The following is a 6,931-nucleotide window of genomic DNA, read 5'->3' as shown; positions in this document are numbered from 1 at the left end:
CAACGGCCGAAAGATGACAGTTATGGAGGGAGGGCACTCTGTCTTCAGGCCAGCCCCTGATGACGCTGGGCCGGCCTGCTCTCTCCCTCAACCGCCGAAAGATGACAGTTATGGAGGGAGGGCACTCAGTTCAGGTCCCAGTCAGCCACTCCATGCAAGACATTTGGTTCCTCTTCCAAGCCTGCTCCATTTCTCTTCTCCCTTCCCTCCTTGCAACTGTCACTTGACGTTCTGTAATTAATCAGCATCAATGGGTCCTTTTGGTGAGGAGCATTCACTTTAGGTTTGTTGTTGCTGCTGCTGCTGCTGCTACTGTTCTATGCAATCACTCCTATGCTGTGGAGGTTGTGAGCATATGCCTACTTTGAACTTCTTTCTGCTGAACCACCCTTTGGGGAGTTCTGCAGCTCAGCACACATACTCAAAAATGACCAAAAATGACCCAAATGCCTGTATGAGGAAAAAAGGAAGGAAAGGACTGGTGAAATTGGGAAGAAAGACTCATGAGCACTGCTTTCACTCCACTGTATGTAAGTGCCTGCTTGTGAGGGGCACGAGGGTGGCTCAAAACCTGCCTTGGGTGAAAATGCGAGTTTGGTATTTATTGTGAGCGTTCGTTCTCAGATAGCTTGGATAAGCAATCCACAATTTTTTTTTAATTTGCCTGTAATGTTCACTGGCACGAGAGAGATATCCGAACTTTGTGGGTTGCTTATCCATGCCGTCCTGAGAATACTATGGAGTTAGCTAGCTGGGGGAATGAGGGAAGGGGAACCTTGGTGATGTTGGGGATTCGAGCTTCTTAAGGGTTCAGCCTTTGTTAAGGAAGGACAGGTTGCTTACCTGTAACTGTGTTTCTTCGAGTGGTCATCTGCGAATTCACACAAATGGGTTTATTCTGCGCCTGCGCAGGAATACTCGGAAACTTCTAGAATCTCTGGGCAGAATAAGATGTATCTTTCTGCAACTTTTTGGCGGTAGCTCCGGCCACCCCTATATAAGGCCCCTGGTGGCCCGCTCTTGTTCAGTTCTGAATGAGCCGCAACAGCACGACAGCAAGCGTTATTAATGAGCAAGACACTGAGGGGAAGGATGGGCGGGTTGTGTGAATTCGCAGATGACCACTCGAAGAAACACAGTTACAGGTAAGCAACCTGTCCTTCTTCTTCGTGGTCTCTGCGAATCACACAAATGGGTTTAGACTAGCAAGCTAAAGTCAGAGGAGGAGGGAGTGTCGCAGTATCTAAGCCACCAAATTAACATCCACAAGAAACACTCTAATAAAGAATGTAAAGTGAACAACCTGGTGTCTTTTATTAACACAATAACCAACCCAATGTATGGCAGAAAGTAACACTGCCCTCCTGAAGGCTGCTTTCTGTCTGGCTCTGGCGTCCAGTCTGTAGTGCCTAATGAAAGTTAGTGGTTGAGACCAGACTGCAGCCTTACAGACATCCTCTAGCGGGACCCCAGTCAAGAAGGCAGAGGATGTTGCTACCGCCCGTGTTGCATGGGCACGAACCCAACTAGGGAGAGGCTTGCCTGCCAGCTCATAACACAGGCGGATGGTGTTAACCACCCATTTAGAAAATCTTTGAGACGATACAGGCAACCCTTTTTTAGCTTCAGAATAGCAAACAAAAAGTCTCTCTGAGCACCTTGTCCCTGATGTCCTATCCAGGTAGAAAGCCAATGCCCTGCGGACATCCAAAGCATGAATTTGGCGTTCAGAGTCAGTAGTCAGGTTCGGGGCCAACGTAGGCAAAACAATGTCCTGGTTCATGTGGAAGGCAGACACCACTTTTGGTAAGAAGGTAATGTCTGTACGGAGAACCACTTTGTCCTTATGAAAGCGTAGAAAAGGCTGGTCGGCTCGAAGGGCGCACAACTCACCAGCCCGACGAGCTGAAGTGATGGCTACCAAAAAGGCTGTCTTCCATGTCAAGAGTCTTAAATCCGTGGTAGCCATGGGCTCAAATGGTCTGGAAGTTAGTTGCGCCAGGACTGTATCTAGGCTCCATGCTGGCGTCGGGATAGAAACTGGGGGATGAAGGTTGTTGAATCCCTTAAGGAACCTCTTAATTAACGGATCAGCAAACAGAGACGGTTTTCCACGAAAGAGGTAGTGGGAAGACATGGCAGAGAGGTAGCATTTTATCAAACTCAAAGACAGGCCGGCATCTGAGAGTGTCATGAGAAAGTCCAAGACTGTCGGGATGGAGACCTGAGATGGAAGGATAGCTCTGCTTTGTAGAAAGGTAAGGAACCTATCCCATTTGTATCCGTAAGACCTCTGGGTGGAGGGCTTCTGAGCCACCAGCAATACAGCCCGGCCGTTGGCTGACAATGTTGTCAGCACCGTATCCTCCATGCCACCAATGGGAGAGAGTGCATCTCGGGATGGAGGACTTGGCCTGCGTGTAGAGACAAAAGATCTGGGCGATAGTCGAGCCGAAGGTATTCCTGGGCGAGCCGGAGAAGTGGAGCAAACCATGGTTGCCTGGGCCACCATGGGGTGATCAGAATTGCATTTGAGCAGTCCACCATCATCTTTGACACCACTTTCGTCATGAGTGGAAACAGAGGAAAGGTGTACAGCAGTCCCTGTGACCATAGAAATTGGAAGGCATCTCCCTTAGAGCCGGGCGCCCGGGTTCATGAACAGAATGTTGGGGTGTGGGTGTTCAGACGGGTGGCGAATAGGTCCATCTGTGGGGTCCCCCACATGGCGAATAGGCGGCCGACCACATCGGGATGCAGCCTCCATTCGTGGCAGGTGGTAGACGACCTGCTGAGTTGGTCTGCCAGGCCGTTCTGGTCTCCTGGGAGATGGATGCTCTGCAGTAATATTCTGTGAAGGATGCACCAGTCCCAGATGCGAAGGGTGATTGAAAGCAGCGTCCTTGACTTTGTGCCACCCTGCTTGTTCAGGTAGTACATCACGGTGGTGTTGTCCGTGAGTAATAGGACCACCTTGTCGGTTAGAACTGTTTGGAAAGCTCTGAGTGCTTTCTCCACAGCCAGCATCTCCAACATGTTGATGTGGAATGTTGACTCCGCGGGTGTCCACTTGTCCTTTATAGTTAAGCCCAAAGTGTGCGCGCCCTAACCTTGAAGGGATGCGTCCGTAGTGAGGGTGACGTCTGGTCGGGGCAGAAGGAACGGCATGCCCGCACACGTGTTGTCGGGCTGGAGCCACCATTGTAGAGACCTTTGAACTGTCCTCGGGATGGTGAGCATTTTGGAAGGCGAATCGTGGACGGGATCGAACACGGATAGGAACCAGGATTGCAGAGGTCTGAGCCGAAGCCTTGCCCAAGGGGTAACGAAAGTGGTAGAGGGCAAATGTCCCATCGCGACCTGGACATGTCAAGCTTGTAAGCGTCTTTGACGGATACGAGGGGTGATTGTCATAGTGAGTGCGAGGAACCGTGCCTTTGGGAGGAATGCCCGCTGCATCACGGAGTCCAGTGTTGTACCTATGAAATCTATACGTCTGGTGGGGACTAGGTTTGACTTCTCGAAGTTGACCTGAAGACCCAAGGCCGCGAGAAGAGAGAGGGCGAACTGGATGTCTCTGAGAAGTGCCTCCTGGGAAGGCGCAGTGAAAAGCCAATCGTCCAGGTACGGGAAGACTGTTATCCCTTTCCGGCGCAGGTATGCCACCACGGGTGCCATGCACTTCGTGAAGACTCGCGGGGCTGTGGAGAGACCGAAGGGGAGGACCCTGTATTGAAAGATCTTGGGTCCGACGGTGAATGCAAGGAACCAGTGATGATCTTCCCTTATGGAAATATGGAAGTACGCATCTTTCAAGTCCAGCGTCACGAACCAGGCATCCTTCTGCAAAAGTGGCAAAACAGAGGCAAGAGTTACCATCCGGAAACGCTTGCAGACAATAAAAGAGTTAAGGCCTCGCAAGTCCATTATAGGCCTAAGGCCAAAGTCCTTCTTTGGAACAGTGAAATGTCTGGAGAAAAAACAATATCGGGTCCGAGAGGGGGACACTGGCTCGATGGTGCCCTTGTGCAATAACGTGCGCACTTCGTCGAGAAGGGTGTCCGAGGGGACGTTGGAAATAAAAGCCCCAGTAGGAGGGAGCTCTGAAAACTCAAGGGCATAGCCCCAGCAGATGATGTTTAGTGCCCAAGAGTCAGATGTGATAGATGCCCAGGTGTTAAAGAAGGGTCTTAGTCTATCACCAAAGATGGGGACGGAGTGCGCAGGAGAACTTCAATATCTCCTCTTGCCACAGGAGTCCTTTTTCTTATAGCCCTGTTGGAACTTGGGCTGAGAGGACTGGCAACGATCAGGCGGAGCAGAAGGAGAATGGGAAGGAGGAGGACGAGATGAACTATCTTGGGCCTGAAAGGGCCGGTCTTGAGGCTGAAAGCGGTACTGAGATGGGGGGGTACCATGGTCGGTGCGTACCGTATCTCTGACGTGGTGACTTTGAAGAGGACGTCAACAAGCCGTGCTTTCTAGCCGCTGTCTTCATCCGGTACCGAAAGTTTAGCTTTTCATCTGACTCCCTGTTGAACAGCCCTGAATTATCAAAGGGCATGTCCTCTATAGCCGCTCTGGCGTGAGGGGTAAGCTCCGAAGAGCGAAGCCAGGCATAGCGGCGGAGAGCTATGGATCCGGACAGCACCTTGGATGCACAGTCCGTAGAGTGTCTGGCAGAGATGATTTGCTGTCCTGCCATGAGATGAATCTCGTTACGAAGGGCGATCATCATCCACTTTCTGTCCTCTGGAAGTTCCAGGATGGTGGGGTCCATTTTTTCTGTCAACAACTGGATATAAGCTCCCATGCATGCTGCATAGTTGGCTATTTTCATATCCAGTGCAGCAGAAGCATAAAACTTCTTGGCAAGTCCATCAAGCTTCTTACTGTCCTTGTCCATGGGAGAGGAGGATGGGCGAGGAGAGGCAAAGGTAGTTTGAGCCCCTTCAACAATAGCTGAATTGGGCTTGGGATGGTTGGAGAGCCAAGAAGGTGCTGATGGCGTCACCCTATACAGGTTTTCTATTTTGCAAGAGGTGGACGCTATGGTGGCAGGGGTGTCCCAAGACCTCTTCGCTATCTTTTCCAGTGATGGAAGGTAAGCCAAAGCAGGTGGTGCCGGCGCCGAACCATGGATCCTCCTCTCCACGGGGTCGAGAGCATCTTCATCAGGATGGGCGACCTCTAGTTTCAGGGCATCAGCCATCCTGATGATGTGATTGGCGAAAACTCTGACGTCATCAGTGGGAGAGGGCACCACCAGTTCCACAAAAGAGAGAGGAGTCTCCGTATCCGACATGGGAGACTCCGAACGGGTTGGAGATCGGGACCATGAACGGCTCAGATGGCCAGCAGTGGGTGAATCTTCTCTCCTGGGAGTCAAGGGACGGTCATCGGTATCGAAGGCCATGTCCAGTTGGTGGGGAGCCATCTTGGTTCTGGTGGGCCCAGGGAGATTCCGGTGAAGATGAGATGGGGCCATGGGAAGCAAGTATTGACCAGTGCGGTGGTCATAAACAAGGTCCGGGTAGGACTCAAAGAGATCCCGATCAGGCAGGCCTCTGTCCATCACATCATAGGCGGAAGCCTCATCTGCCTCTGTACCGAGCGCCGCCCGATCTTTACGGCGTGGAGAGCGGTCCTGGGCTCGTCGTCTGTCCCGGGAACGAGAGCGGGATCTGGGCCTGGCCCTTTGAGGGGAAGGCGGAGCATCGGAGTCTGGAATTTCCCCTTCTGATTCAGAGGAACGATCCAGGTTAACAATCCTCCGTCGGCACAGAGAGGTGACTGGAGATCAGCACCCGTGGCTCCAGTGGGACTGAGGTCGATGCCGACTGTACCGAGGCAGGCGGAATCGGAGTTGCCATTGGTCTGGTCTCAGGCGACGGGATGGTCAAGGGTCTGGAGTCTGGTGGGGGCACCGAGACCATGCTCGGGGGTCCCTTGCGACGGACCTTAGGTGGGGGAGACGCTGAGCGAGCCCGCTTGGCGCCGTGGTCAGCGGTGGTAGATTTGGGGGCCTTTTGCTTATCCCCTTGCCTCTTTTTGGGGGGCCTTGGAGGATTTTGCATCTCCTTCCCCAGAAGCCGTCGAAGCTGAAGGTTGGCTTAGAACTTTGTCGTAAAGGGCCACCTTCAAGGTCCGGTCCCGGTTCTTGAGGGCTTGGGTGGACATCGCCTTGCAATGGGGGCAAGCGCTCGTTATGTGGGTCTCCCCCAGACAAATTACACATTTGTTGTGGCCGTCAGCCATGGGAATCTTCACCCCACAATTGGTGCACTTCTTAAAAGAGGCCATAACATTAACAGGGAGATCCGTTAAGAGTGGTCAAACAAGCCGGGGTCAGTCCTTAACTGTAAGCCGAAATCATCAGAGTTCAAGGGAAAGTCCGTAGGAATGGTCAGTATCGTTCCGAAGGTCAGATTAAGCCAGAGATCCTTTAATAGCAGAAGTGAATGCTAGCGAAGTTCCTCGAGCTGCTCAGCGCGGCGGAATGAAGGAACTGAACAAGAGCGGGCCACCGGGGCCTTATATAGGGGTGGGCGGAGCTACCGCTAAAAAGTTGCAGAAAGATACATCTTATTCTGCCCAGAGATTCTAGAAGTTTCCGAGTATTCCTGCACAGGCGCAGAATAAACCCATTTGTGTGATTCGCAGAGACCACGAAGAAGAAACAAAAATACCCTTCTCTTGAGGGGTAGAGAAGCAGAGCAGCAACAACAGGCCTCCGCCTGCTAAGAAGACGAGCCCTCCTCCCGACCGCCATCTTGAGGGGGAGAGAAGCAGGCCAGCAACAACAGGCCTCCGCCTGCTAAGACAAGCCCTCCTCCTGACCACCATCATGCTTGTCTTTATTGCATGTTGTTCAATGTTTATTGTTTTTTGTAAGGTTGTTTTTATGATGTGTATGTTTTAAACGATTTTG

At 52.0% G+C, this 6,931-nt stretch overlaps 1 protein-coding gene across 3 annotated transcripts in view; it reads right to left on the bottom strand.

Annotated features, from left to right (window-relative positions):
* Nucleotides 1–6,931, bottom strand: part of FBXO11 (F-box protein 11) — a 68,907-nt gene that overhangs the window by 9,671 nt on the left and 52,305 nt on the right. The gene's annotated exons all lie outside the window — the stretch shown is intronic.

The sequence above is a fragment of the Sceloporus undulatus genome, chromosome 1, assembly GCF_019175285.1.
Source record: "Sceloporus undulatus isolate JIND9_A2432 ecotype Alabama chromosome 1, SceUnd_v1.1, whole genome shotgun sequence".
NCBI classification, from domain to species: domain Eukaryota; kingdom Metazoa; phylum Chordata; class Lepidosauria; order Squamata; family Phrynosomatidae; genus Sceloporus; species Sceloporus undulatus.
Note: the sequence above shows the minus strand (reverse complement) of the source record. Positions and strands in the feature narration are given on the sequence as shown.